The 7,476-nt window shown below is 44.4% G+C and overlaps 1 long non-coding RNA gene across 1 annotated transcript; it reads right to left on the bottom strand.

The window, feature by feature from the left end:
• Positions 1-3,188: 3,188 nt before the first annotated feature.
• LOC129626199 (uncharacterized) lies at positions 3,189-5,471 on the bottom strand. Its single transcript, XR_008701819.1, has 3 exons — positions 5,337-5,471; positions 4,178-4,418; positions 3,189-3,720 (listed from the first exon to the last, which is right to left on the bottom strand). It is a non-coding gene; the product is annotated as an uncharacterized LOC129626199 (long non-coding RNA).
• Between the last annotated feature and the right edge of the window lie 2,005 nt (positions 5,472-7,476).

Here is a 7,476-nt window from a genome sequence, read left to right on the forward strand (position 1 = left end):
ATTTGTTGATGCTTAATCTAATAAGAGTTGAAGGCAAAGGAATCTGTTTGAAATAAGAATTCTTTAAAGAGAGGCAGGGTGGGGGCTCAGAATGCTTGAGTATTAGCTGTAACCATATGTCCCTGTGAATAGCACTTAACTTTTAAGTGATATTAAAGTGTCTCATTTCCCTTTATCTGTGAAATGAATGCATTAAGCTAGCTGAGATTTCCCATTACTAACATTTTAAATAATTTGTCATTTTTCTGTTTTTTTTTCTTCTGATTTTATTTATTTCTTAATTGAAGGATAATTGCTTTACAGAAGTAATTAACAAATGTTTTCTGAACAGTCCAGTCAGCACTTAACAAATGTTTTCTGAACAGTCCAGTCAGCACTTACAAAATATTAGCACGAGAAGATTCCTTAGAGAACCTAGGCTCTGGTAGGCATTTCTTTTCTTTTCTCTCTCTAGCATCCCTTCCTTTTTCTCTCAGTAACAACATCCCTTGGACTATGGAAAGTGATCCCCAACCCCACTTTAGGTAGCTTTTCTGGGTGTCCCAATCAGTCTCCTGGAAGCCTGGCCCAGGTATGAGCAGGTGACCCAGGTCTAGCTAATTGCAAACCATCCCTGGGGCTCTTAAGTCTGGGCTCATGATTCATTTCAGGCCAATCTAAATTCTTCCCTAGAATTGTATAGTATTGAAGAGAGAATCCTCTTTACATGTTGGGTTATTCAATTGAGAGAGGTGAAATCTGTGGTCGTTCCCTTTTACTGTTGCATGGAGAAAATCCATTGAAGTTGGAAAAGCTGAGAGCAGCACATGGAGAGAAGAAGAGTAAAGAGATAGGGAGAAATTTCAAAAGGTCTGGTGTGAAGCCCCTCCCTCCCGGTTTTACGTGTCCCCCCCCCCCCTGCCCCGCCCCCTCTCTCTCTTTCTCTCTCTCAGTTTGAGATAGCTTACTGTGACTTCCAACCAAAAGAGTCCTGACAAATACATAGTCAATTTTTTAAATATAATTCTCATAGTGTTTGGGATGTGTCCAAGGCACTGGGGCCCGATCACCTTCTGACTTCTGATTTCCAAACCAGTTCTTTTATTCTTTGTGTTTCTTCCAACTTTGTATGATGAAAATTTCCAAACACACAAAACACTTGAACAATGAAAAAAGCAAGCACCTGTATATCTACACTTCACAGGACTTGCTTTATCACATATCTAGCCATTTCTCTATCTGGACATAAACCTGTCTATTTTTTCAAAATAAAATACATTTCAGGGACCAGTGCTCCAGTGGTTCAGACTCCATGCTCCCAAAAATTAATAAATAAATAGATTTCCAAGTGCGTTGCAACCAGTTCTCTTTTTGTTGTGCCCTACCTCAGCCCTTACAGGCATGGTGGTGTCTTGGGTGGGGATTGGATGGGCAAGCTGGTTTGTCCACTGGCTCGCACAATGGTCCCTTGTGGTGCAGGATGGAGCCAAGGATGGGAAAGGATGTAGCTGTTTTGTGAGTCAGAAGCCTCCCTAAATGAGAGTGGTAAGCCTGGAGGAGACCCACAAAAAGTAAAAACACAAGTGGACAACATAACATCATTAGCAAAAAGCGCTGTGAAGGAAATAAAGCAGAGATTGTCATAGTGCATGTCTGTGTGTCAGGGAACACAATACAAGATCAATCTTAGGAAAGCCTCATGGAGGAAGTGACTTAGCTTATACCTCAAGGAAGAAAGGAAACAACCATGACATAAGATTGGAGGAACAAGATTCAGGCAGAAGCCAGAGCCAGTACAAAGGCCACGGGGGTACTCCAGCATCAGAAAGAAGCTAGGCAAAAGTACTCCCCATCTTCTCCTCTTCTTATCCTTATCATCAGCAGCATCTTCAGTAGGACTAGCAGTACTGATGATCTGTGGTTGCTAGGTCATGCCCAACTCTTTGCAACCCCATGGACTATAGCCTGCCAGGCTCCCCTGTCCATGGATTCTCCAGGCGAGAATACTGGAGTGGGTTGCCATTTCCTCCTCCAGGGGATCATCCTGACCCAGGTTCGAACTCACATCTCCTGCATCGGCAGGCAGGCTCTTTATCAGTGAGCCCCCAGTGAAGCCCCTAAACCTGAATTTGTTTCTGTTTTGCTTGTGTGTTCATTTGTATTGTTTTTAAATTGCACATTAGAGATATCATACAGTGTCATACAAGTCTCTTCTCCACTCTTGGCTGCCCTAAACCCAGTGCAATGCTGTGGCATGGAGGTGGTGGGGACAGAGCATCACCATGTAGTTAATGGCATCATTCACAGGGAAGCCAGGAATGTTGCTTCCCAGCAGATACTCGTGACCACTGAGTATGGAGGGCAGTGTATGAGCAGGACTCTGGAGGGGGTGGGGGGATGGGACAGAGGGTGGACTAGGTATTCTTTGAGTTCCCAAAGCTGGGTTGGAAGGGAAACAGGATTACAGTAACCAGACTCCCCCTGCCCTTATCATCATCAGCATCTTCAATAGGACTGGCAGTACTGATAATATATTTATTTAATAATCAATCATTGCCATTTCTAGATGAATTGAATTATTACATGTCATTGTAACTCTGTTAGCCAAATGGTATCTCTGTAACCCTGCCTGTCACTTTCAAGACAAAGATAAACAGCTCCCGGAGTAGTTTTGACACACAGAAGCCCCATAAGCCTACAGAAACAAGCTGGTCCTAAATCCGAACATGCTGGTCTTTCACAATTTCGCTAGTCCAGAGAACAGTCTCAAATTACATCCCAAACAGCTCAAGCTTTCTTGGGCTTGCTCTTTTAACATCATAATGGGCAGGCCCTTGGCCAAAAAAATTGTTAGTTTATCTAGTGTAAATGGCTTAAATATGTGTTTTAGCATTAAAATGGTCCAAAACCAACACTTTGCATTGCTTTCAAGAGCCTTTTTGACCTGCCCTCAGTGGAAACCAGATTAACTTAAAGCTTTGTAGGTGAAACGTCAATCTGCTGGGGGACTGATCTGCCCTCAGTGGTTCCAGGTCGTGAGGAGATAGGCCTCTTTAGTTTCTTTTATTTTCAGTAATTGTTTTTCTTTAATTGTGGAGATATTTGTTCGGAACACATGCTTCAGGTTTTATTTTTATGGCTTTTTAACCATGCCGTGAATAATGTCCAAAACATCAATATTAAACCAAATTAATACCATAACCAATCGGGAGGACATTTGGACCAAGCAGGTAGTCAGCTGCATTTTTCTAGTCCAATTCTACAAGTATAGCATAGTAGAATTGGAATAGAAAAGTCCAAATATCCCTAGAAACAACTGCATGGAATTTCTTAAATGCAGAAATTATATATACCATGGTCACTGAAAGCCAGATTTACCACTGGAAAAATTTATTTCCTGGGAGCAAAGCCATATTTACTAAAGACAAATGTATGACAAGGGTGCCCCTCAGGATTCTCAAAATGTGAATTTTCGCATGTGCAAACGTGGACACACGGTCACATTTCTACAGCTGCGGAGCCGGAAGATGCTGGACGCTGTTGGTGCCCTCAGATGTCTGTAGCCGCTCCCGGGCCTCTCCCCTGGCTTCTGTGTTCTTGCCAGTCAGTGCGCCCCGCTCTCTTCAGGGCCTGGCAGCTGGAGCCACTGCTGAGAATGCCAAGTGCCGGGGGCCATAGCCCCGGGGGGGGCCCTTGGCCAACGAGGGCTGGTACAGAAATGCGAAAGCCCAGCTTCTTCCCCTGAAAAAGTACAAACTCAGAGGTGTGGTTTCGACTCTAGAACTTCCTCGTATGATCAAGCAGAAGCTGGGGCTCTGCTGAAAATCACTCCTTCACTTAGTTCTCCCCTTCCCCAGCCTGTCTCCTCCACTCCTCCACCTGTTTCTTTGGGAAATCCTTCCTTCACATACTGTGGGCCCGAGAGCTGAGACATTCAGTCCTGTCCTACTCTTTGTGACCCTCTGGACTATAGCCCACCAGGCTCCTCTGTCGACGGGATTCTCCAGGCAAGGATACTGGAGTGGGTACATGCCCTCCTCTGGCAGATCTTCCTGGCCCAGGGATTGAACCCAAGTCTCCTGCATCTCCTGCATTGCGGGTGAATTCTGTACCACTCTGCCACCAGGGAAGCCCCCTTCACATATTAATTGCATGCAAATCCTCAACTCAGGGTCTACTTCCTAAGAGCCACACATACCTGATAGGAAGTTCATCAGCTCCAGTCCACTCAGTTCACAGATAGTTAAACCCATGCATCAGCCCACAGATATTTGTGGAAGGCCCACCATGTGCCGGACCCACGGTAGGCATGGAGAAGGGGCCCTCTGGCTAAGTGTAAATCACCAAGTCTTCTGACCAGGGCCCACATTATCTTCTGTCAGGTCTGGTGTGAGAGTCCCACGGAGGGTGTCACCAAAGACACATGCATGAATTCTCTCCTGCATGTCAGTGCTTATTAAGTTATTAAAAAATGTACATGGAAGCTGGGAAAGAGAAACCTAATTACGATGCATAGGAAAGTTATGCAAATCAATTATACCCATGGAAAGTAGCCCTGTAGAAAACTAAACTATAAATTTCCCCGAGTCCAGCAACATTCACTGAGAAGCTAAAACACTGTGATCTGATTACTGAATCATTTTCTTCTACTCTCTATTACTTGTCTTTAAGGTTTGCAAATATTAAACATAATGACAGATAGGAAATTGAGGAAGTGGTCTTATTTCACCCAAAAGATCCTAAACACTTCTGTGAGAAACTGCCTGTAAAAGTACTTCTAATCTCATTCTACTTTCTAGTCATTCATCCAATAAATATTACTGAGAAACCAGGATAAAGAACATCTGTCCAGGCTGGCCTTTGCTTTTTTCCTAATCAAAACAAAGGCCTAGAAATTGATTAGTCATTTCTAATCAAACAAACAAACAAACAAAAAAAAAAACTGTTGTGATTCAGATACCATCTCTGGTAGGTACAATGCCTAATCTACTATTCCCAGGAAGCCGTGAAGATGTTCTTTTATAAGATGAAGTGGTCTACACCCCATCTACACTTCCAACATGTAAGTGTATGGAGGTGTGGTGTTTCCCCCACACCAACAACCAGCACTCTAGACACCAGCTGGATCCTATCACTGAACTCAATTCTGGAGACACAATGTACCTGGAGACTGCATCGAATCCCACAGGTTAAGGGCTCAGTCCAAGACTGCCCCCAGCGTTAGATGCCCAACCCAAGCCAGGTTGTCACCTGTGCTTCTGACCAACGTGCTATTGACAGGAGGCTCCTATAGCCCCTCCCCAAGCTCCATTAACTCGCTAGAGTAGCTCACAGAACCCAGGAAACACTTTACTTACTAGGTGACTGGTTTATTATGAAAGGCTATAACTCAGGAACAGCCAGATGGAAGAGATGCCCAGGGCGAGGTATGGGGAAAGAGCCCAGAGCCTATCCATACCCTCTCCAGACAGACAGCGGGCCCCAGACCCCAACCCGGAAGCTCTCCGAGCACTTCCCTTTTGAATTTTTACGGAGGCTTCACTCCATAGTCATGCTTGACTAAATCATTAGCCACTGGCCTTCCAGAGGCCTAGGGGGCAGGAGAGGGGCGGGACTGACAGTTCCCTCTGTCTAGCACAAAGGTGGCTCTTCTGGCTAGCAGTCCCATCCTCGGTAGCTTTCCAAAAGTTGCCTCATTAACATAACAAAAGACACCTTTGGCGCTCTCATCCTTTAGGAAATTCCAAGGGTTTGGGGGTTCTGTGCCAGGAATAGTATCCAAGATCAAATGAATGTTTCTTATTAAAAATCATAATATCACACAAGGCAAAGGGGAAATAAGATTAGAGATAGAACTAACATTGCCAATCAACCAATTTTAAAATATCTAATGGTGGAAAGTGAAGAGGAACTAAAGAGCCTCTTGATGAGGGTGAAAGAGAAGGGTGCAAAAAGCAGGCTTTAAATTCAACATTCAAAAACCTTAAGATCATGGAATCTGGTCCCAACACTTCATGGCAAATAGGTGGGGGAAAAGTGGAAATAGTGATGGGTTTTATTTTCTTTGGCTCCAAAATCACCACGGACAGTGCCTGCAGGCATGAAATTAAAAAACACTTACTCCTTGGAAGAAGAGCTACGGCAGCATGTTAAACCTAGACAGCATGGACTGACAGGTCCAACCGTCTAGTACACACTTGGCTCTGTACACGGTTGGCAGAGACAATATTCTGCTGACAAAGGTCCATAGCGTCAAAGCTATGGTTTTTCCAGTAGTTATATACGGATGTGAGAGTTGGACCATAACAAAGGCTGAGTGCCTATGCTTTTGAACTATGGTGCTGGAGAAGACTCTTGAGAGTTCCTTAGACTGCAAGGAGATCAAGCAGTCAATCCTAAAAGATATCAACCCTGAATATTCACAGGATGGACTGATGTTGAAGCCGAAGCTCCAATACTTTGGCTACCTGATGTGAAGAGTCAACTCATTGGAAAAGAACCTGATGCTGGGAGAGATTGAGAATAGGAGGAGAAGGGGGAGAGAGAGGATGAGATAGTTGGATGGCATCATCAACTCAATGGATATGACTTTGAGCAAATTCCAGGAGATAGTGAAGGACAGGGAAGCCTGGCTTGCTGCAGTCCATGGGGTTGCAGAGTCAGACACAACTTAGCAACTGAACAATGAACAACAATCATACATTGCTCTGATGGGATCAGTCATCGATGTATGGGTGCTAAGTCACTTCAAGCATGTATAACTCTTTTTGATGCCCTGGACCATAGCCTTCCAGGCTCCTCTGTCCATGGGATTCTCCAGGCAAGAATGCTGGAATGAGTTGCCAGGCTCTCCTTCAGGGGATCTTCCCCAAATGTCATCAGAAGGGTCCTTAAATATGGAAAAGGGAATCAAATAATGCTATATGAGAAAGACTTGAATGATCATAGCTGGCTTTGAAGATGGAAAAGGGAATGGGGCTAGGGCATGAACCAAAGAGTGCGAGTCACCTCCAGAAGTGGGAAAAGGCAGGAAAAGGGATTCTCCCTTAGGGGCCCCAAAACTGAACACTGCCCTGCTGACACCTTGATTTTAGCCCAATGAGACCCATTTCAAACAACAGAATTTAGGATTCTCAATGTGTGTTGTTTAAAGCTAGTAAGTTGTGGGAACCTGTCACAGCAACAATAGGGAACTGATAGACCATCTGCCTTCCAGGTTAAAGATGGCTTCTGAAGAAACTGCAGAACCTACTCAAGGGTCACAGCCTTAATTCTTTTCTTTTTCACTCAGTTTTTACTCCCCTGCCCTGCCTTTGAAATGTCCTGCCATTCTTTCTGGCTGTCACCGGGGTCCTCTGTGTTTTCCCTGACCCTCTTTTTACTCAGATCAACTGCAGTCAGATCTCAAGTGCCATCACGTTCTTCTGGATTCAATACAAAACTCACACCAACCACAGAGAATATTTTCAAGCTTAGAAGTGTTCGTTTCCCTTGCAG

The sequence above is a fragment of the Bubalus kerabau genome, chromosome 13 (genome assembly GCF_029407905.1).
Source record: "Bubalus kerabau isolate K-KA32 ecotype Philippines breed swamp buffalo chromosome 13, PCC_UOA_SB_1v2, whole genome shotgun sequence".
NCBI classification, from domain to species: Eukaryota; Metazoa; Chordata; class Mammalia; order Artiodactyla; family Bovidae; genus Bubalus; species Bubalus kerabau.